Here is a 23,581-nt window from a genome sequence, read left to right on the forward strand (position 1 = left end):
ATACTACGGCACCACGAGTTACCGGTGCGCATATCATGAAATACATTTCATCGAACAGCGCTGCCATTTTCTTTGACTATAGAGATAAGCGGCTTTACTCAATGATGAAAAAACTGTATCAGGCAGCAATGACGAGACGATTTTGTTTATTTCAACTTATTGATTATTTTATTGTTTTAACAAGCTGATGAGCACCAAGAAACTCGTTAATGAGTGCTCCAGATGTAAAGGGGGTGTAGCTCAGTGGTAGAGCGCTCGCTTTGCATGTGAGAAGTCCCGGGTTGAATCCCCGGCACCTCCAAAGCGCTCTCGACATTAGCGGGATTTTTTTTTATTGCCTGTTGTAATACTACCGCACCACGAGTCACCGGTACGCATATCATGAAATACATTTCATCGAACAGCGCTGCCATTTTCTTTGACTATAGAGATAAGCGGCTTTTCTCAATGATGAAAAAACTGTATCAGGCAGCAATGACGAGATGATTTTGTTTATTTCAACTATTGAATTATTTTATTGTTAGAACATGCTGATGAGCACCAAGAAACTCGTTAATTATTGCTCCAGATGTAAAGGGGGTGTAGCTCAGTGGTAGAGCGCTCGCTTTGCATGTGAGTAGTCCCGGGTTCAGACCCCGGCACCTCGAAAGCGCTCTCGGCTTTAGCGGTATCTTTTTTTATTGCCTGTTGTAATACTACGGCACCACGAGTTACCGGTGCGCATATCATTAAATACATTTCATCGAACAGCGCTGCCATTTTCTTTGACTATAGAAATATGCAGCTTTCCTCAATGATGAAAAAACTGTAGCAGGCAGAATGACGAGATGATTTTGTTTATTTCAACTAATTGATTATCTTATTGTTTGAACAAGCTGATGAGCACCAAGAAACTCGTTAATGAGTGCTCCAAGTGTAACGGGGGTGTAGCTCAGTGGTAGAGCGCTCGCTTTGCATGTGAGAAGTCCCGGGTTCAATCCCCGGCACCTCCAAAGCACTCTCGACTTTAGCGGTATCTTTTTTATTGCCTGTTGTAATACCTCAGTACCACGAGTTACCGGTGTGCATATCATGAAATACATTTCATCGAACAGCGCTGCCATTTTCTTTGACTATAGAGATAAGCGACTTTTCTCAATGATGAAAAAAATGGTATCAGGCAGCAATGACGAGATGATTTTGTTTATTTCAACTATTGAATTATTTTATTGTTAGGAGAAGCTGTTGAGCACCAAGAAACTCGTTAATGAGTGCTCCAGATGTAACGGGGGTGTAGCTCAGTGGTAGAGCGCTCGCTTTGCATCTGAGTAGTCCCGGGTTCAGACCCCGGCACCTCGAAAGCGCTCTCAACTTTAGCGGTATCTTTTTTTATTGCCTGTTGTAATACTACGGCACCACGAGTTACCGGTGCGCATATCATGAAATACATTTCATCGAACAGCGCTGCCATTTTCTTTACTGTAGAGATAAGCGGCTTTTCTCAATGATGAAAAAGCTGTATCAGGCAGCAATGACGAGATGATTTTGTTTATTTATACTATTGAATTATTTTATTGTTAGGAGAAGCTGATGAGCACCAAGAAACTCGTTAATGAGTGCTTCAGATGTAACGTGGGTGTAGCTCAGTGGTAGAGCGCTCGCTTTGCATGTGAGAAGTCGCGGGTTCAATCCCCGGCTCCTCCAAAGCACTCTCGACTTTAGCGGTATTTTTTTTATTGCCTGTTGCAATACTACGGCACCACCAGTTACCGGTGCGCATATCATGAAATACATTTCATCGAACAGCGCTGCCATTTTTTTTTGACAATAGAGATAAGCGACTTTTCTCAATGATGAAAAAAAAACTGTATCAGGCAGCAATGACGAGATGATTTTGTTTATTTATACTATTAAATTATTTTATTGTTTGAACAAGCTGATGAGCACCAAGAAACTCGTTAATTAGTGCCCCAGATGTAACAGGGGTGTAGATGAGTGGTAGAGCGCTCGCTTTGCATGTGAGAAGTCCCGGGTTCAATCTCCGGCACCTGCAAAGCGCTCTCGACTTTAGCGGTATCTTTTTTATTGCCTGCTGTAATACTACGGCACCACGAGTTACCGGTGCGCATATCATGAAATACATTTCATCGAACAGCGCTGCCATTTTCTTTGACTATAGAGATAAGCGGCTTTCCTCAATGATGAAAAAACTGTATGAGGCAGCAATGACGAGATGATTTTGTTTATTTCAACTATTGAATTATTTTATTGTTAGGAGAAGCTGTTGAGCACCAAGAAACTCGTTAATGAGTGCTCCAGATGTAAAGGGGGTGTAGCTCAGTGGTAGAGCACTCGCTTTGCATGTGAGAAGTCCTGGGTTGAATCCCCGGTACCTCCAAAGCGCTCTCGACGTTAGCGGGATCTTTTTTTCATTGCCTGTTGTAATACTACGGCACCACGAGTCACCGGTGCGCATATCATGAAATACATTTCATCGAACAGCGCTGCAATTTTCTTTGACTATAGAAAGAAGCGGCTTTTCTCAATGATGAAAACACTGTATCAGGCAGCTATGACAAGATAATTTTGTTTATTTCAACTATTGAATTATTTTATTGTTAGAACAAGTTGATGAGCACCAAGAAACTCGTTAATGAGTGCTCCAGATGTAAAGGGGGTGTAGCTCAGTGGTAGAGTGCTCGCTTAGCATGTGAGTACTCCCGGGTTCAGACCCCGGCACCTCGAAAGCGCTTTCGACTTTAGCGGTATCTTTTTTTATTGCCTGTTGTAATACTACGGCACCACGAGTTACCGGTGCGCATATCATTAAATACATTTCATCGAACATCGTTGCCATTTTCTTTGACTATAAAATATGCAGCTTTCCTCAATGATGAAAAAACTGTATCAGGCAGAATGACGAGATGATTTTGTTTATTTCAACTTATTGATTATCTTATTGTTTGAACAAGCTGATGAGCACCAAGAAACTCGTTAATGAGTGCTCCAGATGTAACGGGGGATGTATATATGTTTGTGAATGTTGTATGTAAACAGGCAATAAAGAAAGAAAAAAGGGTGTAGCTCAGTGGTAGAGCGCTCGCTTTGCATGTGAGAAGTCCCGGGCTCAATCTCCGGCACCTGGAAAGCGCTCTCGACTTTAGCGGTATCTTTTTTATTGCCTGCTGTAATACTACGGCACCACGAGTTACCGGTGCGCATATCATGAAATACATTTCATCGAACAGCGCTGCCATTTTCTTTGACTATAGAGATAAGCGGCTTTCCTCAATGATGAAAAAAACTGTATCAGGCAGCAATGACGAGATGATTTTGTTTATTTCAACTTATTGATTATTTTATTGTTTTAACAAGCTGATGAGCACCAAGAAACTCGTTAATGAGTGCTCCAGATGTAAAGGGGGTGTAGCTCAGTGGTAGAGCGCTCGCTTTGCATGTGAGAAGTCCTGGGTTGAATCCCCGGCACCTCCAAAGCGCTCTCGACATTAGCGGGATTTTTTTTCATTGCCTGTTGTTATACTACGGCACCACGAGTCACCGGTACGCATATCATGAAATACACTTCATCGAACAGCGCTGCCATTTTCTTTGACTATAGAGATAAGCGGCTTTTCTCAATGATGAAAAAACTGTATCAGGCAGCAATGACGAGATGATTTTGTTTATTTCAACTATTGAATTATTTTATTGTTAGAACAAGCTGATGAGCACCAAGAAACTCGTTAATGAGTGCTCCAGATGTAACGGGGGTGTAGCTCAGTGGTAGAGCGCTCGCTTTGCATGTGAGAAGTCTCGGGTTCAATCCCCGGCACCTCCAAAGCGCTCTCGACTTTAGCGGTATCTTTTTTATTGCCTGTTGTAATACTACGGCACCACGAGTTACCGGTGCGCATATCTTGAAACACATTTCATCGAACAGCGCTGTCATTTTCTTTGACTATAGAAATATGCAGCTTTCCTCAATGATGAAAAAACTGTATCAGGTAGCAATGACGTTATGATTTTGTTTATTTCAACTATTGAATTATTTTATTGTTAGAACAAGCTGATGAGCACCAAGAAACTCGTTAATGAGTGCTCCAGATGTAACGGGGGATGTATATATGTTTGTGAATGTTGTATGTAAACAGGCAATAAAGAAAGAAAAAAGGGTGTAGCTCAGTGGTAGAGCGCTCGCTTTGCATGTGAGAAGTCCCGGGCTCAATCCCCAGCACCTCCAAAGCGCTCTCGACTTTAGCGGTATATTTTTTATTGCCTGTTGTAATACTACGGCACCACGAGTTACCGGTGCGCATATCATGAAATACGATTCATCGAACAGCGCTGCCATTTTCTTTGACTATAGAGATAAGCGGCTTTCCTCAATGATGAAAAAAACTGTATCAGGCAGCAATGACGAGACAATTTTGTTTATTTCAACTAATTGAATATTTTATTGTTTGACCAAGCTGATGAGCACCAAGAAACTCGTTAATGAGTGCCCCAGATGTAACAGGGGTGTAGCTCAGTGGTAGAGCGCTCGCTTTGCATGTGAGAAGTCCCGAGTTCAATCTCCGGCACCTGCAAAGCGCTCTCCACTTTAGCGGTATCTTTTTTATTGCCTGCTGTAATACTACGGCACCACGAAATACCGGTGCGCATATCATGAAATACATTTCATCGAACAGCGCTGCCATTTCCTTTGACTGTAGAGATAAGCTGCTTTTCTCAATGATGAAAAAACTTTATCAGGCAGCAATGACGAGATGATTTTGTTTATTTATACTATTGAATTTTTTTATTGTTAGGAGAAGCTGATGAGCACCAAGAAACTCGTTAATGAGTGCTCCAGATGTACCGGGGGTGTAGCTCAGTGGTAGAGCACTCGCTTTGCATGTGAGAAGTCCCGGGTTCAATCCCCGGCTCCTCCAAAGCACTCTCGACTTTAGCGGTATCTTCTTTATTGCCTGTTGCAATACTACGGCACCACGAATTACCGGTGCGCATATCATGAAATACATTTCATCGAACAGCGCTGCCATTTTCTTTGACTATAGAGATAAGCGGCTTTCCTCAATGATGAAAAAAACTGTATCAGGCAGCAATGACGAGACGATTTTGTTTATTTCAACTTATTGATTATTTTATTGTTTTAACAAGCTGATGAGCACCAAGAAACTCGTTAATGAGTGCTCCAGATGTAAAGGGGGTGTAGCTCAGTGGTAGAGCGCTCGCTTTGCATGTGAGAAGTCCTGGGCTGAATCCCCGGCACCTCCAAAGCGCTCTCGACATTAGCGGGATCTTTTTTCATTGCCTGTTGTAATACTACGGCACCACGAGTCACCGGTACGCATATCATGAAATACATTTCATCGAACAGCGCTGCCATTTTCTTTGACTATAGAGATAAGCGGCTTTTCTCAAAGATGAAAAAACTGTATCAGGCAGCATTGACGAGATGATTTTGTTTATTTCAACCATTGAATTATTTTATTGTTAGAACAAGCTGATGAGCACCAAGAAACTTGTTAATGAGTGCTCCAGATGTAAAGGGGGTGTAGCTCAGTGGTAGAGCGCTCGCTTTGCATGTGAGTAGTCCCGGGTTAAGACCCCGGCACCTCGAAAGCGCTTTCGACTTTAGCGGTATCTTTTTTTAATGCCTGTTGTAATACTACGGCACCACGAGTTACCGGTGCGCATATCATTAAATACATTTCATCGAACATCGTTGCCATTTTCTTTGACTATAAAATATGCAGCTTTCCTCAATGATGAAAAAACAGTATCAGGCAGAATGACGAGATGATTTTGTTTATTTCAACTAATTGATTATCTTATTGTTTGAACAAGCTGATGAGCACCAAGAAACTCGTTAATGAGTGCTCCAAATGTAACGAAGGTGTAGCTCAGTGGTAGAGCGCTCGCTTTGCATGTGAGTAGTCCCGGGTTCAGACCCCGGCACCTCGAAAGCGCTCTCAACTTTAGCGGTATCTTTTTTTATTGCCTGTTGTAATACTGCGGCACCACGAGTTACCGGTGCGCATATCATGAAATACATTTCATCGAACAGCGCTGCCATTTTTTTTTGACTATAGAGATAAGCGGCTTTCCTCAATGATGAATAAAACTGTATCAGGCAGCAATGACGAGACGATTTTGTTTATTTCAACTTATTGATTATTTTATTGTTTTAACAAGCTGATGATCACCAAGAAACTCGTTAATGAGTGCTCCAGATGTAAAGGGGGTGTAGCTCAGTGGTAGAGCGCTCGCTTTGCATGTGAGAAGTTCTGGGTTGAATCCCCGGCACCTCCAAAGCGCTCTCGACATTAGCGGGATCTTTTTTCATTGCCTGTTGTAATACTACGGCACCACGAGTCACCGGTACGCATATCATGAAATACATTTCATCGAACAGCGCTGCCATTTTCTTTGACTATAGAGATAAGCGGCTTTCCTCAATGATGAAAAAAACTGTATCAGGCAGCAATGACGAGACGATTTTGTTTATTTCAACTAATTGATTATTTTATTGTTTTAACAAGCTGATGAGCACCAAGAAACTCGTTAATGAGTGCTCCAGATGTAAAGGGGGTGTAGCTCAGTGGTAGAGCGCTCGCTTTGCATGTGAGAAGTCCCGGGTTGAATCCCCGGCACCTCCAAAGCGCTCTCGACATTAGCGGGATCTTTTTTTATTGCCTGTTGTAATACTACGGCACCACGAGTCACCGGTACGCATATCATGAAATACATTTCATCGAACAGCGCTGCCATTTTCTTTGACTATAGAGATAAGCGGCTTATCTCAATGATGAAAAAACTGTATCAGGCAGCAATGACGAGATGATTTTGTTTATTTCAACTATTGAATTATTTTATTGTTAGAACATGCTGATGAGCACCAAGAAACTCGTTAATTAGTGCCCCAGATGTAACAGGGGTGTAGCTGAGTGGTAGAGCGCTCGCTTTGCATGTGAGAAGTCCCGGGTTCAATCTCCGGCACCTGCAAAGCGCTCTCGACTTTAGCGGTATCTTTTTTATTGCCTGCTGTAATACTACGGCACCGCGAGTTACCCGTGCGCATATCATGAAATACAATTCATTGAACAGCGCTGCCATTTTCTTTGACTATAGAAATATGCAGCTTTTCTCAATGATGAAAAAACTGTATCAGGTAGCAATGACGTTATGATTTTGTTTATTTCAACTATTGAATTATTTTATTGTTAGAACAAGCTGATGAGCACCAAGAAACTCGTTAATGAGTGCTCCAGATGTAACGGGGGATGTATATATGTTTGTGAATGTTGTATGTAAACAGGCAATAAAGAAAGAAAAAAGGGTGTAGCTCAGTGGTAGAGCGCTCGCTTTGCATGTGAGAAGTCCCGGGCTCAATCCCCAGCACCTCCAAAGCGCTCTCGACTTTAGCGGTATATTTTTATTGCCTGTTGTAATACTTCGGCACCACGAGTTACCGGTGCGCATATCATGAAATACATTTCATCGAACAGCGCTGCCATTTTCTTTGACTATAGAGATAAGCGGCTTTCCTCAATGATGAAAAAAACTGTATCAGGCAGCAATGACGAGACAATTTTGTTTATTTCAACTAATTGAATATTTTATTGTTTGACCAAGCTGATGAGCACCAAGAAACTCGTTAATGAGTGCCCCAGATGTAACAGGGGTGTAGCTCAGTGGTAGAGCGCTCGCTTTGCATGTGAGAAGTCCCGAGTTCAATCTCCGGCACCTGCAAAGCGCTCTCCACTTTAGCGGTATCTTTTTTATTGCCTGCTGTAATACTACGGCACCACGAAATACCGGTGCGCATATCATGAAATACATTTCATCGAACAGCGCTGCCATTTTCTTTGACTGTAGAGATAAGCTGCTTTTCTCAATGATGAAAAAACTTTATCAGGCAGCAATGACGAGATGATTTTGTTTATTTATACTATTGAATTTTTTTATTGTTAGGAGAAGCTGATGAGCACCAAGAAACTCGTTAATGAGTGCTCCAGATGTACCGGGGGTGTAGCTCAGTGGTAGAGCACTCGCTTTGCATGTGAGAAGTCCCGGGTTCAATCCCCGGCTCCTCCAAAGCACTCTCGACTTTAGCGGTATCTTCTTTATTGCCTGTTGCAATACTACGGCACCATGAGTTACCGGTGCGCATATCATGAAATACATTTCATCGAACAGCGCTGCCATTTTCTTTGACTATAGAGATAAGCGGCTTTCCTCAATGGTGAAAAAAACTGTATCAGGCAGCAATGACGAGACGATTTTGTTTATTTCAACTTATTGATTATTTTATTGTTTTAACAAGCTGATGAGCACCAAGAAACTCGTTAATGAGTGCTCCAGATGTAAAGGGGGTGTAGCTCAGTGGTAGAGCGCTCGCTTTGCATGTGAGAAGTCCTGGGTTGAATCCCCGGCACCTCCAAAGCGCTCTCGACATTAGCGGGATCTTTTTTCATTGCCTGTTGTAATACTACGGCACCACGAGTCACCGGTACGCATATCATGAAATACATTTCATCGAACAGCGCTGCCATTTTCTTTGACTATAGAGATAAGCGGCTTTTCTCAAAGATGAAAAAACTGTATCAGGCAGCATTGACGAGATGATTTTGTTTATTTCAACCACTGAATTATTTTATTGTTAGAACAAGCTGATGAGCACCAAGAAACTTGTTAATGAGTGCTCCAGATGTAAAGGGGGTGTAGCTCAGTGGTAGAGCGCTCGCTTTGCATGTGAGTAGTCCCGGGTTAAGACCCCGGCACCTCGAAAGCGCTTTCGACTTTAGCGGTATCTTTTTTTAATGCCTGTTGTAATACTACGGCACCACGAGTTACCGGTGCGCATATCATTAAATACATTTCATCGAACATCGTTGCCATTTTCTTTGACTATAAAATATGCAGCTTTCCTCAATGATGAAAAAACAGTATCAGGCAGAATGACGAGATGATTTTGTTTATTTCAACTAATTGATTATCTTATTGTTTGAACAAGCTGATGAGCACCAAGAAACTCGTTAATGAGTGCTCCAAATGTAACGAAGGTGTAGCTCAGTGGTAGAGCGCTCGCTTTGCATGTGAGTAGTCCCGGCTTCAGACACCGGCACCTCGAAAGCGCTCTCGACTTTAGCGGTATCTTTTTTTATTGCCTGTTGTAATACTACGGCACCACGAGTTACCGGTGCGCATATCATGAAATACATTTCATCGAACAGCGCTGCCATTTTCTTTGACTATAGAAATATGCAGCTTTTCTCAATGATGAAAAAACTGTATCAGGCAGCAATGACGAGATGATTTTGTTTATTTCAACTATTGAATTATTTTATTGTTAGAACAAGCTGATGAGCACCAAGAAACTCGTTAATGAGTGGTCCAGATGTAACGGGGGTGTAGCTCAGTGGTAGAGTGCTCGCTTTGCATGTGAGAAGTCTCGGGTTCAATCCCCGGCACCTCCAAAGCGCTTTCGACTTTAGCGGTATCTTTTTTTATTGCCTGTTGTAATACTACGGCACCACGAGTTACCGGTGCGCATATCATGAAATACATTTCATCGAACAGCGCTGCCATTTTCTTTGACTATAGAGATAAGCGGCTTTACTCAATGATGAAAAAACTGTATCAGGCAGCAATGACGAGACGATTTTGTTTATTTCAACTAATTGATTATTTTATTGTTTTAACAAGCTGATGAGCACCAAGAAACTCGTTAATGAGTGCTCCAGATGTAAAGGGGGTGTATCTCAGTGATAGAGCGCTCGCTTTGCATGTGAGAAGTCCCGGGTTGAATCCCCGGCACCTCCAAAGCGCTCTCGACATTAGCGGGATCTTTTTTTATTGCCTGTTGTAATACTACGGCACCACGAGTCACCGGTACGCATAACATGAAATACATTTAATCGAACAGCGCTGCCATTTTCTTTGACTATAGAGATAAGCGGCTTATCTCAATGATGAAAAAACTGTATCAGGCAGCAATGACGAGATGATTTTGTTTATTTCAACTATTGAATTATTTTATTGTTAGAACATGCTGATGAGCACCAAGAAACTCGTTAATTAGTGCCCCAGATGTAACAGGGGTGTAGCTGAGTGGTAGAGCGCTCGCTTTGCATGTGAGAAGTCCCGGGTTCAATCTCCGGCACCTGCAAAGCGCTCTCGACTTTAGCGGTATCTTTTTTATTGCCTGCTGTAATACTACGGCACCACGAGTTACCGGTGCGCATATCATGAAATACATTTCATCGAACAGCGCTGCCATTTTCTTTGACTATAGAGATAAGCGGCTTTCCTCAATGATGAAAAAACTGTATGAGGCAGCAATGACGAGATGATTTTGTTTATTTCAACTATTGAATTATTTTATTGTTAGGAGATGCTGTTGAGCACCAAGAAACTCGTTAATGAGTGCTCCAGATCTAACGGGGGTGTAGCTCAGTGGTAGAGCGCTCGCTTTGCATGTGAGTAGTCCCGGGTTCAGACCCCGGCACCTCGAAAGCGCTCTCAACTTTAGCGGTATCTTTTTTTATTGCCTGTTGTAATACTGCGGCACCACGAGTTACCGGTGCGCATATCATGAAATACATTTCATCGAACAGCGCTGCCATTTTTTTTGACTATAGAGATAAGCGGCTTTCCTCAATGATGAAAAAAACTGTATCAGGCAGCAATGACGAGACGATTTTGTTTATTTCAACTTATTGATTATTTTATTGTTTTAACAAGCTGATGATCACCAAGAAACTCGTTAATGAGTGCTCCAGATGTAAAGGGGGTGTAGCTCAGTGGTAGAGCGCTCGCTTTGCATGTGAGAAGTTCTGGGTTGAATCCCCGGCACCTCCAAAGCGCTCTCGACATTAGCGGGATCTTTTTTCATTGCCTGTTGTAATACTACGGCACCACGAGTCACCGGTACGCATATCATGAAATACATTTCATCGAACAGCGCTGCCATTTTCTTTGACTATAGAGATAAGCGGCTTTCCTCAATGATGAAAAAAACTGTATCAGGCAGCAATGACGAGACGATTTTGTTTATTTCAACTTATTGATTATTTTATTGTTTTAACAAGCTGATGATCACCAAGAAACTCGTTAATGAGTGCTCCAGATGTAAAGGGAGTGTAGCTCAGTGGTAGAGCACTCGCTTTGCATGTGAGAAGTCCTGGGTTGAATCCCCGGTACCTCCAAAGCGCTCTCGACGTTAGCGGGATCTTTTTTTCATTGCCTGTTGTAATACTACGGCACCACGAGTCACCGGTGCGCATATCATAAAATACGTTTCATCGAACAGCGCTGCCATTTTCTTTGACTATAGAGATAAGTGGCTTTTCTCAATAATGAAAAAACTGTATCAGGCAGCAATGACAAGATGATTTTGTTTATTTCAACTATTGAATTATTTTATTGTTAGAACAAGCTGATGAGCACCAAGAAACTCGTAAATGAGTGCTCCAGATGTAAAGGGGGTGTAGCTCAGTGGTAGAGTGCTCGCTTAGCATGTGAGTACTCCCGGGTTCAGACCCCGGCACCTCGAAAGCGCTTTCGACTTTAGCGGTATCTTTTTTTATTGCCTGTTGTAATACTACGGCACCACGAGTTACCGGTGCGCATATCATTAAATACATTTCATCGAACATCGTTGCCATTTTCTTTGACTATAAAATATGCAGCTTTCCTCAATGATGAAAAAACTGTATCAGGCAGAATGACGAGATGATTTTGCTTATTTCAACTAATTGATTATCTTATTGTTTGAACAAGCTGATGAGCACCAAGAAACTCGTTAATGAGTGCTCCAGATGTAACGGGGGATGTATATATGTTTGTGAATGTTGTATGTAAACAGGCAATAAAGAAAGAAAAAGGGTGTAGCTCAGTGGTAGAGCGCTCGCTTTGCATGTGAGAAGTCCCGGGCTCAATCTCCGGCACCTGGAAAGCGCTCTCGACTTTAGCGGTATCTTTTTTATTGCCTGCTGTAATACTACGGCACCACTAGTTACCGGTGCGCATATCATGAAATACATTTCATCGAACAGCGCTGCCATTTTCTTTGACTATAGAGATAAGCGGCTTTCCTCAATGATGAAAAAAACTGTATCAGGCAGCAATGACGAGATGATTTTTTTTATTTCAACTATTGAATTATTTTATTGTTGAAACAAGCTGATGAGCACCAAGAAACTCGTTAATGAGTGCTCCAGATGTAACGGGGGATGTATATATGTTTGTGAATGTTGTATGTAAACAGGCAATAAAGAAAGAAAAAAGGGTGTAGCTCAGTGGTAGAGCGCTCGCTTTGCATGTGAGAAGTCCCGGGTTCAATCCCCGGCACCTGCAAAGTGCTCTCGACTTTAGCGGTATCTTTTTTATTTCCTGCTTTAATACTACGGCACCACGAGTTACCGGTGCGCATATCATGAAATACATTTCATCGAACAGCACTGCCATTTTCTTTGACTATAGAAATATGCAGCTTTTCTCAATGATGAAAAAACTGTATCAGGCAGCAATGACGAGATGATTTTGTTTATTTCAACTATTGAATTATTTTATTGTTAGAACAAGCTGATGAGCACCAAGAAACTCGTTAATGAGTGCTCCAGATGTAACGGGGGTGTAGCTCAGTGGTAGAGTGCTCGCTTTGCATGTGAGAAGTCTCGGGTTCAATCCCCGGCACCTCCAAAGCGCTTTCGACTTTAGCGGTATCTTTTTTTATTGCCTGTTGTAATACTACGGCACCACGAGTTACCGGTGCGCATATCATGAAATACATTTCATCGAACAGCGCTGCCATTTTCTTTGACTATAGAGATAAGCGGCTTTACTCAATGATGAAAAAACTGTATAAGGCAGCAATGACGAGACGATTTTGTTTATTTCAACTAATTGATTATTTTATTGTTTTAACAAGCTGATGAGCACCAAGAAACTCGTTAATGAGTGCTCCAGATGTAAAGGGGGTGTAGCTCAGTGGTAGAGCGCTCGCTTTGCATGTGAGAAGTCCCGGGTTGAATCCCCGGCACCTCCAAAGCGCTCTCGACATTAGCGGGATCTTTTTTTATTGCCTGTTGTAATACTACGGCACCACGAGTCACCGGTACGCATATCATGAAATACATTTCATCGAACAGCGCTGCCATTTTCTTTGACTATAGAGATAAGCGGCTTATCTCAATGATGAAAAAACTGTATCAGGCAGCAATGACGAGATGATTTTGTTTATTTCAACTATTGAATTATTTTATTGTTAGAACATGCTGATGAGCACCAAGAAACTCGTTAATTCGTGCCCCAGATGTAACAGGGGTGTAGCTGAGTGGTAGAGCGCTCGCTTTGCATGTGAGAAGTCCCGGGTTCAATCTCCGGCACCTGCAAAGCGCTCTCGACGTTAGCGGTATCTTTTTTATTGCCTGCTGTAATACTACGGCACCACGAGTTACCGGTGCGCATATCATGAAATACATTTCATCGAACAGCGCTGCCATTTTCTTTGACTATAGAGATAAGCGGCTTTCCTCAATGATGAAAAAACTGTATGAGGCAGCAATGACGAGATGATTTTGTTTATTTCAACTATTGAATTATTTTATTGTTAGGAGAAGCTGTTGAGCACCAAGAAACTCGTTAATGAGTGCTCCAGATCTAACGGGGGTGTAGCTCAGTGGTAGAGCGCTCGCTTTGCATGTGAGTAGTCCCGGGTTCAGACCCCGGCACCTCGAAAGCGCTCTCAACTTTAGCGGTATCTTTTTTTATTGCCTGTTGTAATACTACGGCACCACGAGTTACCGGTGCGCATATCATGAAATACATTTCATCGAACAGCGCTGCCATTTTTTTTTTGACTATAGAGATAAGCGGCTTTCCTCAATGATGAAAAAAACTGTATCAGGCAGCAATGACGAGACGATTTTGTTTATTTCAACTCATTGATTATTTTATTGTTTTAACAAGCTGATGATCACCAAGAAACTCGTTAATGAGTGCTCCAGATGTAAAGGGGGTGTAGCTCAGTGGTAGAGCGCTCGCTTTGCATGTGAGAAGTTCTGGGTTGAATCCCCGGCACCTCCAAAGCGCTCTCGACATTAGCGGGATCTTTTTTCATTGCCTGTTGTAATACTACGGCACCACGAGTCACCGGTACGCATATCATGAAATACATTTCATCGAACAGCGCTGCCATTTTCTTTGACTATAGAGATAAGCGGCTTTCCTCAATGATGAAAAAAACTGTATCAGGCAGCAATGACGAGACGATTTTGTTTATTTCAACTTATTGATTATTTTATTGTTTTAACAAGCTGATGATCACCAAGAAACTCGTTAATGAGTGCTCCAGATGTAAAGGGGGTGTAGCTCAGTGGTAGAGCACTCGCTTTGCATGTGAGAAGTCCTGGGTTGAATCCCCGGTACCTCCAAAGCGCTCTCGACGTTAGCGGGATCTTTTTTTCATTGCCTGTTGTAATACAACGGCACCACGAGTCACCGGTGCGCATATCATAAAATACGTTTCATCGAACAGCGCTGCCATTTTCTTTGACTATAGAGATAATCGGCTTTTCTCAATAATGAAAAAACTGTATCAGGCAGCAATGACAAGATGATTTTGTTTATTTCAACTATTGAATTATTTTATTGTTAGAACAAGCTGATGAGCACCAAGAAACTCGTTAATGAGTGCTCCAGATGTAAAGGGGGTGTAGCTCAGTGGTAGAGTGCTCGCTTAGCATGTGAGTACTCCCGGGTTCAGACCCCGGCACCTCGAAAGCGCTTTCGACTTTAGCGGTATCTTTTTTTATTGCCTGTTGTAATACTACGGCACCACGAGTTACCGGTGCGCATATCATTAAATACATTTCATCGATCATCGTTGCCATTTTCTTTGACTATAAAATATGCAGCTTTCCTAAATGATGAAAAAACTGTATCAGGCAGAATGACGAGATGATTTTGTTTATTTCAACTAATTGATTATCTTATTGTTTGAACAAGCTGATGAGCACCAAGAAACTCGTTAATGAGTGCTCCAGATGTAACGGGGGATGTATATATGTTTGTGAATGTTGTATGTAAACAGGCAATAAAGAAAGAAAAAGGGTGTAGCTCAGTGGTAGAGCGCTCGCTTTGCATGTGAGAAGTCCCGGGCTCAATCTCCGGCACCTGGAAAGCGCTCTCGACTTTAGCGGTATCTTTTTTATTGCCTGCTGTAATACTACGGCACCACTAGTTACCGGTGCGCATATCATGAAATACATTTCATCGAACAGCGCTGCCATTTTCTTTGACTATAGAGATAAGCGGCTTTCCTCAATGATGAAAAAAACTGTATCAGGCAACAATGACGAGATGATTTTGTTTATTTCAACTATTGAATTATTTTATTGTTGAAACAAGCTGATGAGCACCAAGAAACTCGTTAATGAGTGCTCCAGATGTAACGGGGGATGTATATATGTTTGTGAATGTTGTATGTAAACAGGCAATAAAGAAAGAAAAAAGGGTGTAGCTCAGTGGTAGAGCGCTCGCTTTGCATGTGAGAAGTCCCGGGTTCAATCCCCGGCACCTGCAAATTGCTCTCGACTTTAGCGGTATCTTTTTTATTTCCTGCTTTAATACTACGGCACCACGAGTTACCGGTGCGCATATCATGAAATACATTTCATCGAACAGCGCTGCCATTTTCTTTGACTATAGAGATAAGCGGCTTTCCTCAATGATGAAAAAAACTGTATCAGGCAGCAATGACGAGACAATTTTGTTTATTTCAACTAATTGAATATTTTATTGTTTGACCAAGCTGATGAGCACCAAGAAACTCGTTAATGAGTGCCCCAGATGTAACAGGGGTGTAGCTCAGTTGTAGAGCGCTCGCTGTGCATGTGAGAAGTCCCGGGTTCAATCTCCGGCACCTCCCAAGCGCTCTCCACTTTAGCGGTATCTTTTCTATTGCCTGCTGTATTACTACGGCACCACGAGTTACCGGTGCGCATATCATGAAATACATTTCATCGAACAGCGCTGCCATTTTCTTTGACTGTAGAGATAAGCGGCTTTTCTCAATGATGAAAAAACTGTATCAGGCAGCAATGACGAGATGATTTTGTTTATTTCAACCATTGAATTATTTTATTGTTAGAACAAGCTAATGAGCACCAAGAAACTCTGTAATGCGTGCTCCAAATGTAACGGGGGTGTAGCTCAGTGGTAGAGCGCTCGCTTTGCATGTGAGAAGTCCCGGGCTCAATCCCCAGTACCTCCAAAGCGCTCTCGACTTTAGCGGTATCATTTTTATTGCCTGTTGTAATACTACGGCACCACGAGTTACCGGTGCGCATATCATGAAATACATTTCATCGAACATCGCTGCCATTTTCTTTGACTATAGAGATAAGCGACTTTTCTCAATGATGAAAAAACTGTATCAGGCAGCAATGACGAGATGATTTTGTTTATTTCAACTATTGAATTATTTTATTGCTGAAACAAGCTGATGAGCACCAAGAAACTCGTTAATGAGTGCTCCAGATGTAACAGGGGTGTAGCTCAGTGGTAGAGCGCTCGCTTTGCATGTGAGAAGTCCCGGGTTCAATCTCCGGCACCTCCCAAGCGCTCTCCACTTTAGCGGTATCTTTTCTATTGCCTGCTGTATTACTACGGCACCACGAGTTACCGGTGCGCATATCATGAAATACATTTCATCGAACAGCGCTGCCATTTTCTTTGACTGTAGAGATTAGCGGCTTTTCTCAATGATGAAAAAACTGTATCAGGCAGCAATGACGAGATGATTTTGTTTATTTATACTATTGAATTATTTTATTGTTCGGAGAAGCTGATGAGCACCAAGAAACTCGTTAATGAGTGCTTCAGATGTAACGGGGGTGTAGCTCAGTGGTAGAGCGCTCGCTTTGCATGTGAGAAGTCGCGGGTTCAATCCCCGGCTCCTCCAAAGCACTCTCGACTTTAGCGGTATCTTCTTTATTGCCTGTTGCAATACTACGGCACCATGAGTTACCGGTGCGCATATCATGAAGTACATTTCATCGAACAGCGCTGCCATTTTCTTTGACTATAGAGATAAGCGGCTTTCCTCAATGATGAAAAAAACTGTATCAGGCAGCAATGACGAGACGATTTTGTTTACTTCAACACATTGATTATTTTATTCTTTTAACAAGCTGATGAGCACCAAGAAACTCGTTAATGAGTGCTCCAGATGTAAAGGGGGTGTAGCTCAGTGGTAGAGCGCTCGCTTTGCATGTGAGAAGTCCTGGGTTGAATCCCCGGCACCTCCAAAGTGCTCTCGACATTAGCGGGATCTTTTTTCATTGCCTGTTGTAATACTACGGCACCACGAGTCACCGGTACGCATATCATGAAATACATTTCATCGAACAGCGCTGCCATTTTCTTTGACTATAGAGATAAGCGGCTTTTCTCAAAGATAAAAAACTGTATCAGGCAGCAATGACGAGATGATTTTGTTTATTTCAACCATTGAATTATTTTATTGCTAGAACAAGCTGATGAGCACCAAGAAACTTGTTAATGAGTGCTCCAGATGTAAAGAAGGTGTAGCTCAGTGGTAGAGCGCTCGCTTTGCATGTGAGTAGTCCCGGGTTAAGACCCCGGCACCTCGAAAGCGCTTTCGACTTTAGCGGTATCTTTTTTTAATGCCTGTTGTAATACTACGGCACCACGAGTTACCGGTGCGCATATCATTAAATACATTTCATCGAACATCGTTGCCATTTTCTTTGACTATAAAATATGCAGCTTTCCTCAATGATGAAAAAACAGTATCAGGCAGAATGACGAGATGATTTTGTTTATTTCAACTAATTGATTATCTTATTGTTTGAACAAGCTGATGAGCACCAAGAAACTCGTTAATGAGTGCTCCAAATGTAACGGAGGTGTAGCTCAGTGGTAGAGCGCTCGCTTCGCATGTGAGAAGTCCCGGGTTCAATCCCCGGCACCTCCAAAGCACTCTCGACTTTAGCGGTATCTTTTTTATTGCCTGTTGTAATACTACGGCACCACGAGTTACCGGTGCGCATATCATGAAATACATTTCATCGAACAGCGCTGCCATTTTCTTTGACTATGGAGATAAGCGGCTTTTCTCAATGATGAAAAAACTGTATCAGGCAGCAATGACGAGATGATTTTGTTTATTTCAACTATTGAATTATTTTATTGTTAGAACAAGCTGATGAGCACCAAGAAACTCGTTAATGAGTGCTCCAGATGTAACGGGGGTGTAGCTCAGTGGTAGAGTGCTCGCTTTGCATGTGAGAAGTCTCGGGTTCAATCCCCGGCACCTCCAAAGCGCTTTCGAATTTAGCGGTATCTTTTTTTATTGCCTGTTGTAATACTACGGCACCACGAGTTACCGGTGCGCATATCATGAAATACATTTCATCGAACAGCGCTGCCATTTTCTTTGACTATAGAGATAAGCGGCTTTACTCAATGATGAAAAAACTGTATCAGGCAGCAATAACGAGACGATTTTGTTTATTTCAACTAATTGAATATTTTATTGTTTGACCAAGCTGATGAGCACCAAGAAACTCGTTAATGAGTGCCCCAGATGTAACAGGGGTGTAGCTCAGTGGTAGAGCGCTCACTTTGCATGTGAGAAGTCCCGAGTTCAATCTCCGGCACCTGCAAAGCGCTCTCCACTTTAGCGGTATCTTTTTTATTGCCTGCTGTAATACTACGGCACCACGAAATACCGGTGCGCATATCATGAAATACATTTCATCGAACAGCGCTGCCATTTCCTTTGACTGTAGAGATAAGCTGCTTTTCTCAATGATGAAAAAACTTTATCAGGCAGCAATGACGAGATGATTTTGTTTATTTATACTATTGAATTTTTTTATTGTTAGGAGAAGCTGATGAGCACCAAGAAACTCGTTAATGAGTGCTCCAGATGTACCGGGGGTGTAGCTCAGTGGTAGAGCACTCGCTTTGCATGTGAGAAGTCCCGGGTTCAATCCCCGGCTCCTCCAAAGCACTCTCGACTTTAGCGGTATCTTCTTTATTGCCTGTTGCAATACTACGGCACCACGAATTACCGGTGCGCATATCATGAAATACATTTCATCGAACAGCGCTGCCATTTTCTTTGACTATAGAGATAAGCGGCTTTCCTCAATGATGAAAAAAACTGTATCAGGCAGCAATGACGAGACGATTTTGTTTATTTCAACTTATTGATTATTTTATTGTTTTAACAAGCTGATGAGCACCAAGAAACTCGTTAATGAGTGCTCCAGATGTAAAGGGGGTGTAGCTCAGTGGTAGAGCGCTCGCTTTGCATGTGAGAAGTCCTGGGTTGAATCCCCGGCACCTCCAAAGCGCTCTCGACATTAGCGGGATCTTTTTTCATTGCCTGTTGTAATACTACGGCACCACGAGTCACCGGTACGCATATCATGAAATACATTTCATCGAACAGCGCTGCCATTTTCTTTGACTATAGAGATAAGCGGCTTTTCTCAAAGATGAAAAAACTGTATCAGGCAGCATTGACGAGATGATTTTGTTTATTTCAACCATTGAATTATTTTATTGTTAGAACAAGCTGATGAGCACCAAGAAACTTGTTAATGAGTGCTCCAGATGTAAAGGGGGTGTAGCTCAGTGGTAGAGCGCTCGCTTTGCATGTGAGTAGTCCCGGGTTAAGACCCCGGCACCTCGAAAGCGCTTTCGACTTTAGCGGTATCTTTTTTTAATGCCTGTTGTAATACTACGGCACCACGAGTTACCGGTGCGCATATCATTAAATACATTTCATCGAACATCGTTGCCATTTTCTTTGACTATAAAATATGCAGCTTTCCTCAATGATGAAAAAACAGTATCAGGCAGAATGACGAGATGATTTTGTTTATTTCAACTAATTGATTATCTTATTGTTTGAACAAGCTGATGAGCACCAAGAAACTCGTTAATGAGTGCTCCAAATGTAACGAAGGTGTAGCTCAGTGGTAGAGCGCTCGCTTTGCATGTGAGTAGTCCCGGGTTCAGACCCCGGCACCTCGAAAGCGCTCTCAACTTTAGCGGTATCTTTTTTTATTGCCTGTTGTAATACTGCGGCACCACGAGTTACCGGTGCGCATATCATGAAATACATTTCATCGAACAGCGCTGCCATTTTTTTTTTACTATGGAGATAAGCGGCTTTCCTCAATGATGAATAAAACTGTATCAGGCAGCAATGACGAGACGATTTTGTTTATTTCAACTTATTGATTATTTTATTGTTTTAACAAGCTGATGATCACCAAGAAACTCGTTAATGAGTGCTCCAGATGTAAAGGGGGTGTAGCTCAGTGGTAGAGCGCTCGCTTTGCATGTGAGAAGTTCTGGGTTGAATCCCCGGCACCTCCAAAGCGCTCTCGACATTAGCGGGATCTTTTTTCATTGCCTGTTGTAATACTACGGCACCACGAGTCACCGGTACGCATATCATGAAATACATTTCATCGAACAGCGCTGCCATTTTCTTTGACTATAGAGATAAGCGGCTTTCCTCAATGATGAAAAAAACTGTATCAGGCAGCAATGACGAGACGATTTTGTTTATTTCAACTAATTGATTATTTTATTGTTTTAACAAGCTGATGAGCACCAAGAAACTCGTTAATGAGTGCTCCAGATGTAAAGGGGGTGTAGCTCAGTGGTAGAGCGCTCGCTTTGCATGTGAGAAGTCCCGGGTTGAATCCCCGGCACCTCCAAAGCGCTCTCGACATTAGCGGGATCTTTTTTTATTGCCTGTTGTAATACTACGGCACCACGAGTCACCGGTACGCATATCATGAAATACATTTCATCGAACAGCGCTGCCATTTTCTTTGACTATAGAGATAAGCGGCTTATCTCAATGATGAAAAAACTGTATCAGGCAGCAATGACGAGATGATTTTGTTTATTTCAACTATTGAATTATTTTATTGTTAGAAAATGCTGATGAGCACCAAGAAACTCGTTAATTAGTGCCCCAGATGTAACAGGGGTGTAGCTGAGTGGTAGAGCGCTCGCTTTGCATGTGAGAAGTCCCGGGTTCAATCTCCGGCACCTGCAAAGCGCTCTCGACTTTAGCGGTATCTTTTTTATTGCCTGCTGTAATACTACGGCACCGCGAGTTACCCGTGCGCATATCATGAAATACAATTCATTGAACAGCGCTGCCATTTTCTTTGACTATAGAAATATGCAGCTTTTCTCAATGATGAAAAAACTGTATCAGGTAGCAATGACGTTATGATTTTGTTTATTTCAACTATTGAATTATTTTATTGTTAGAACAAGCTGATGAGCACCAAGAAACTCGTTAATGAGTGCTCCAGATGTAACGGGGGATGTATATATGTTTGTGAATGTTGTATGTAAACAGGCAATAAAGAAAGAAAAAAGGGTGTAGCTCAGTGGTAGAGCGCTCGCTTTGCATGTGAGAAGTCCCGGGCTCAATCCCCAGCACCTCCAAAGCGCTCTCGACTTTAGCGGTATATTTTTATTGCCTGTTGTAATACTTCGGCACCACGAGTTACCGGTGCGCATATCATGAAATACATTTCATCGAACAGCGCTGCCATTTTCTTTGACTATAGAGATAAGCGGCTTTCCTCAATGATGAAAAAAACTGTATCAGGCAGCAATGACGAGACAATTTTGTTTATTTCAACTAATTGAATATTTTATTGTTTGACCAAGCTGATGAGCACCAAGAAACTCGTTAATGAGTGCCCCAGATGTAACAGGGGTGTAGCTCAGTGGTAGAGCGCTCGCTTTGCATGTGAGAAGTCCCGAGTTCAATCTCCGGCACCTGCAAAGCGCTCTCCACTTTAGCGGTATCTTTTTTATTGCCTGCTGTAATACTACGGCACCACGAAATACCGGTGCGCATATCATGAAATACATTTCATCGAACAGCGCTGCCATTTTCTTTGACTGTAGAGATAAGCTGCTTTTCTCAATGATGAAAAAACTTTATCAGGCAGCAATGACGAGATGATTTTGTTTATTTATACTATTGAATTTTTTTATTGTTAGGAGAAGCTGATGAGCACCAAGAAACTCGTTAATGAGTGCTCCAGATGTACCGGGGGTGTAGCTCAGTGGTAGAGCACTCGCTTTGCATGTGAGAAGTCCCGGGTTCAATCCCCGGCTCCTCCAAAGCACTCTCGACTTTAGCGGTATCTTCTTTATTGCCTGTTGCAATACTACGGCACCATGAGTTACCGGTGCGCATATCATGAAATACATTTCATCGAACAGCGCTGCCATTTTCTTTGACTATAGAGATAAGCGGCTTTCCTCAATGATGAAAAAAACTGTATCAGGCAGCAATGACGAGACGATTTTGTTTATTTCAACTTATTGATTATTTTATTGTTTTAACAAGCTGATGAGCACCAAGAAACTCGTTAATGAGTGCTCCAGATGTAAAGGGGGTGTAGCTCAGTGGTAGAGCGCTCGCTTTGCATGTGAGAAGTCCTGGGTTGAATCCCCGGCACCTCCAAAGCGCTCTCGACATTAGCGGGATCTTTTTTCATTGCCTGTTGTAATACTACGGCACCACGAGTCACCGGTACGCATATCATGAAATACATTTCATCGAACAGCGCTGCCATTTTCTTTGACTATAGAGATAAGCGGCTTTTCTCAAAGATGAAAAAACTGTATCAGGCAGCATTGACGAGATGATTTTGTTTATTTCAACCATTGAATTATTTTATTGTTAGAACAAGCTGATGAGCACCAAGAAACTTGTTAATGAGTGCTCCAGATGTAAAGGGGGTGTAGCTCAGTGGTAGAGCGCTCGCTTTGCATGTGAGTAGTCCCGGGTTAAGACCCCGGCACCTCGAAAGCGCTTTCGACTTTAGCGGTATCTTTTTTTAATGCCTGTTGTAATACTACGGCACCACGAGTTACCGGTGCGCATATCATTAAATACATTTCATCGAACATCGTTGCCATTTTCTTTGACTATAAAATATGCAGCTTTCCTCAATGATGAAAAAACAGTATCAGGCAGAATGACGAGATGATTTTGTTTATTTCAACTAATTGATTATCTTATTGTTTGAACAAGCTGATGAGCACCAAGAAACTCGTTAATGAGTGCTCCAAATGTAACGAAGGTGTAGCTCAGTGGTAGAGCGCTCGCTTTGCATGTGAGTAGTCCCGGCTTCAGACACCGGCACCTCGAAAGCGCTCTCGACTTTAGCGGTATCTTTTTTTATTGCCTGTTGTAATACTACGGCACCACGAGTTACCGGTGCGCATATCATGAAATACATTTCATCGAACAGCGCTGCCATTTTCTTTGACTATAGAAATATGCAGCTTTTCTCAATGATGAAAAAACTGTATCAGGCAGCAATGACGAGATGATTTTGTTTATTTCAACTATTGAATTATTTTATTGTTAGAACAAGCTGATGAGCACCAAGAAACTCGTTAATGAGTGGTCCAGATGTAACGGGGGTGTAGCTCAGTGGTAGAGTGCTCGCTTTGCATGTGAGAAGTCTCGGGTTCAATCCCCGGCACCTCCAAAGCGCTT

The 23,581-nt window shown here is 42.3% G+C and overlaps 36 non-coding genes across 36 annotated transcripts; all 36 read left to right on the plus strand.

Annotated features, from left to right (window-relative positions):
* Window positions 1-229: 229 nt before the first annotated feature.
* Window positions 230-301, plus strand: TRNAA-UGC (transfer RNA alanine (anticodon UGC)). The gene has a single exon. It is a non-coding gene; the product is annotated as a tRNA-Ala (tRNA).
* Window positions 302-575: 274 nt separating this feature from the next.
* TRNAA-UGC (transfer RNA alanine (anticodon UGC)) lies at window positions 576-647 on the plus strand. The gene has a single exon. It is a non-coding gene; the product is annotated as a tRNA-Ala (tRNA).
* A 273-nt stretch (window positions 648-920) lies between these two features.
* TRNAA-UGC (transfer RNA alanine (anticodon UGC)) lies at window positions 921-992 on the plus strand. The gene has a single exon. It is a non-coding gene; the product is annotated as a tRNA-Ala (tRNA).
* A 619-nt stretch (window positions 993-1,611) lies between these two features.
* On the plus strand, window positions 1,612-1,683 carry TRNAA-UGC (transfer RNA alanine (anticodon UGC)). Its single transcript has one exon. It is a non-coding gene; the product is annotated as a tRNA-Ala (tRNA).
* A 622-nt stretch (window positions 1,684-2,305) lies between these two features.
* On the plus strand, window positions 2,306-2,377 carry TRNAA-UGC (transfer RNA alanine (anticodon UGC)). Its single transcript has one exon. It is a non-coding gene; the product is annotated as a tRNA-Ala (tRNA).
* Window positions 2,378-3,399: 1,022 nt separating this feature from the next.
* Window positions 3,400-3,471, plus strand: TRNAA-UGC (transfer RNA alanine (anticodon UGC)). Its single transcript has one exon. It is a non-coding gene; the product is annotated as a tRNA-Ala (tRNA).
* A 274-nt stretch (window positions 3,472-3,745) lies between these two features.
* Window positions 3,746-3,817, plus strand: TRNAA-UGC (transfer RNA alanine (anticodon UGC)). The gene has a single exon. It is a non-coding gene; the product is annotated as a tRNA-Ala (tRNA).
* Window positions 3,818-4,838: 1,021 nt separating this feature from the next.
* TRNAA-UGC (transfer RNA alanine (anticodon UGC)) lies at window positions 4,839-4,910 on the plus strand. Its single transcript has one exon. It is a non-coding gene; the product is annotated as a tRNA-Ala (tRNA).
* Window positions 4,911-5,873: 963 nt separating this feature from the next.
* Window positions 5,874-5,946, plus strand: TRNAA-UGC (transfer RNA alanine (anticodon UGC)). Its single transcript has one exon. It is a non-coding gene; the product is annotated as a tRNA-Ala (tRNA).
* Window positions 5,947-6,222: 276 nt separating this feature from the next.
* Window positions 6,223-6,294, plus strand: TRNAA-UGC (transfer RNA alanine (anticodon UGC)). The gene has a single exon. It is a non-coding gene; the product is annotated as a tRNA-Ala (tRNA).
* Window positions 6,295-6,569: 275 nt separating this feature from the next.
* Window positions 6,570-6,641, plus strand: TRNAA-UGC (transfer RNA alanine (anticodon UGC)). The gene has a single exon. It is a non-coding gene; the product is annotated as a tRNA-Ala (tRNA).
* Window positions 6,642-8,007: 1,366 nt separating this feature from the next.
* Window positions 8,008-8,079, plus strand: TRNAA-UGC (transfer RNA alanine (anticodon UGC)). Its single transcript has one exon. It is a non-coding gene; the product is annotated as a tRNA-Ala (tRNA).
* A 274-nt stretch (window positions 8,080-8,353) lies between these two features.
* TRNAA-UGC (transfer RNA alanine (anticodon UGC)) lies at window positions 8,354-8,425 on the plus strand. The gene has a single exon. It is a non-coding gene; the product is annotated as a tRNA-Ala (tRNA).
* A 964-nt stretch (window positions 8,426-9,389) lies between these two features.
* TRNAA-UGC (transfer RNA alanine (anticodon UGC)) lies at window positions 9,390-9,461 on the plus strand. The gene has a single exon. It is a non-coding gene; the product is annotated as a tRNA-Ala (tRNA).
* Window positions 9,462-10,425: 964 nt separating this feature from the next.
* TRNAA-UGC (transfer RNA alanine (anticodon UGC)) lies at window positions 10,426-10,498 on the plus strand. The gene has a single exon. It is a non-coding gene; the product is annotated as a tRNA-Ala (tRNA).
* Window positions 10,499-10,773: 275 nt separating this feature from the next.
* Window positions 10,774-10,845, plus strand: TRNAA-UGC (transfer RNA alanine (anticodon UGC)). The gene has a single exon. It is a non-coding gene; the product is annotated as a tRNA-Ala (tRNA).
* Window positions 10,846-11,120: 275 nt separating this feature from the next.
* TRNAA-UGC (transfer RNA alanine (anticodon UGC)) lies at window positions 11,121-11,192 on the plus strand. The gene has a single exon. It is a non-coding gene; the product is annotated as a tRNA-Ala (tRNA).
* Window positions 11,193-12,615: 1,423 nt separating this feature from the next.
* TRNAA-UGC (transfer RNA alanine (anticodon UGC)) lies at window positions 12,616-12,687 on the plus strand. Its single transcript has one exon. It is a non-coding gene; the product is annotated as a tRNA-Ala (tRNA).
* Window positions 12,688-12,961: 274 nt separating this feature from the next.
* Window positions 12,962-13,033, plus strand: TRNAA-UGC (transfer RNA alanine (anticodon UGC)). Its single transcript has one exon. It is a non-coding gene; the product is annotated as a tRNA-Ala (tRNA).
* Window positions 13,034-13,651: 618 nt separating this feature from the next.
* On the plus strand, window positions 13,652-13,724 carry TRNAA-UGC (transfer RNA alanine (anticodon UGC)). The gene has a single exon. It is a non-coding gene; the product is annotated as a tRNA-Ala (tRNA).
* A 277-nt stretch (window positions 13,725-14,001) lies between these two features.
* On the plus strand, window positions 14,002-14,073 carry TRNAA-UGC (transfer RNA alanine (anticodon UGC)). Its single transcript has one exon. It is a non-coding gene; the product is annotated as a tRNA-Ala (tRNA).
* Window positions 14,074-14,348: 275 nt separating this feature from the next.
* TRNAA-UGC (transfer RNA alanine (anticodon UGC)) lies at window positions 14,349-14,420 on the plus strand. The gene has a single exon. It is a non-coding gene; the product is annotated as a tRNA-Ala (tRNA).
* Window positions 14,421-16,189: 1,769 nt separating this feature from the next.
* TRNAA-UGC (transfer RNA alanine (anticodon UGC)) lies at window positions 16,190-16,261 on the plus strand. The gene has a single exon. It is a non-coding gene; the product is annotated as a tRNA-Ala (tRNA).
* A 273-nt stretch (window positions 16,262-16,534) lies between these two features.
* Window positions 16,535-16,606, plus strand: TRNAA-UGC (transfer RNA alanine (anticodon UGC)). The gene has a single exon. It is a non-coding gene; the product is annotated as a tRNA-Ala (tRNA).
* Window positions 16,607-16,879: 273 nt separating this feature from the next.
* TRNAA-UGC (transfer RNA alanine (anticodon UGC)) lies at window positions 16,880-16,951 on the plus strand. The gene has a single exon. It is a non-coding gene; the product is annotated as a tRNA-Ala (tRNA).
* A 274-nt stretch (window positions 16,952-17,225) lies between these two features.
* On the plus strand, window positions 17,226-17,297 carry TRNAA-UGC (transfer RNA alanine (anticodon UGC)). The gene has a single exon. It is a non-coding gene; the product is annotated as a tRNA-Ala (tRNA).
* Window positions 17,298-17,914: 617 nt separating this feature from the next.
* TRNAA-CGC (transfer RNA alanine (anticodon CGC)) lies at window positions 17,915-17,986 on the plus strand. The gene has a single exon. It is a non-coding gene; the product is annotated as a tRNA-Ala (tRNA).
* A 273-nt stretch (window positions 17,987-18,259) lies between these two features.
* TRNAA-UGC (transfer RNA alanine (anticodon UGC)) lies at window positions 18,260-18,331 on the plus strand. Its single transcript has one exon. It is a non-coding gene; the product is annotated as a tRNA-Ala (tRNA).
* Window positions 18,332-18,950: 619 nt separating this feature from the next.
* On the plus strand, window positions 18,951-19,022 carry TRNAA-UGC (transfer RNA alanine (anticodon UGC)). The gene has a single exon. It is a non-coding gene; the product is annotated as a tRNA-Ala (tRNA).
* A 274-nt stretch (window positions 19,023-19,296) lies between these two features.
* TRNAA-UGC (transfer RNA alanine (anticodon UGC)) lies at window positions 19,297-19,368 on the plus strand. The gene has a single exon. It is a non-coding gene; the product is annotated as a tRNA-Ala (tRNA).
* Window positions 19,369-19,985: 617 nt separating this feature from the next.
* TRNAA-UGC (transfer RNA alanine (anticodon UGC)) lies at window positions 19,986-20,058 on the plus strand. The gene has a single exon. It is a non-coding gene; the product is annotated as a tRNA-Ala (tRNA).
* Window positions 20,059-20,334: 276 nt separating this feature from the next.
* On the plus strand, window positions 20,335-20,406 carry TRNAA-UGC (transfer RNA alanine (anticodon UGC)). The gene has a single exon. It is a non-coding gene; the product is annotated as a tRNA-Ala (tRNA).
* A 275-nt stretch (window positions 20,407-20,681) lies between these two features.
* Window positions 20,682-20,753, plus strand: TRNAA-UGC (transfer RNA alanine (anticodon UGC)). The gene has a single exon. It is a non-coding gene; the product is annotated as a tRNA-Ala (tRNA).
* Window positions 20,754-22,119: 1,366 nt separating this feature from the next.
* Window positions 22,120-22,191, plus strand: TRNAA-UGC (transfer RNA alanine (anticodon UGC)). The gene has a single exon. It is a non-coding gene; the product is annotated as a tRNA-Ala (tRNA).
* A 274-nt stretch (window positions 22,192-22,465) lies between these two features.
* Window positions 22,466-22,537, plus strand: TRNAA-UGC (transfer RNA alanine (anticodon UGC)). Its single transcript has one exon. It is a non-coding gene; the product is annotated as a tRNA-Ala (tRNA).
* Window positions 22,538-23,501: 964 nt separating this feature from the next.
* TRNAA-UGC (transfer RNA alanine (anticodon UGC)) lies at window positions 23,502-23,573 on the plus strand. Its single transcript has one exon. It is a non-coding gene; the product is annotated as a tRNA-Ala (tRNA).
* Window positions 23,574-23,581: the final 8 nt, after the last annotated feature.

The sequence above is a fragment of the Rhipicephalus microplus genome, chromosome 3 (genome assembly GCF_043290135.1).
Source record: "Rhipicephalus microplus isolate Deutch F79 chromosome 3, USDA_Rmic, whole genome shotgun sequence".
NCBI lineage: Eukaryota > Metazoa > Arthropoda > Arachnida > Ixodida > Ixodidae > Rhipicephalus > Rhipicephalus microplus.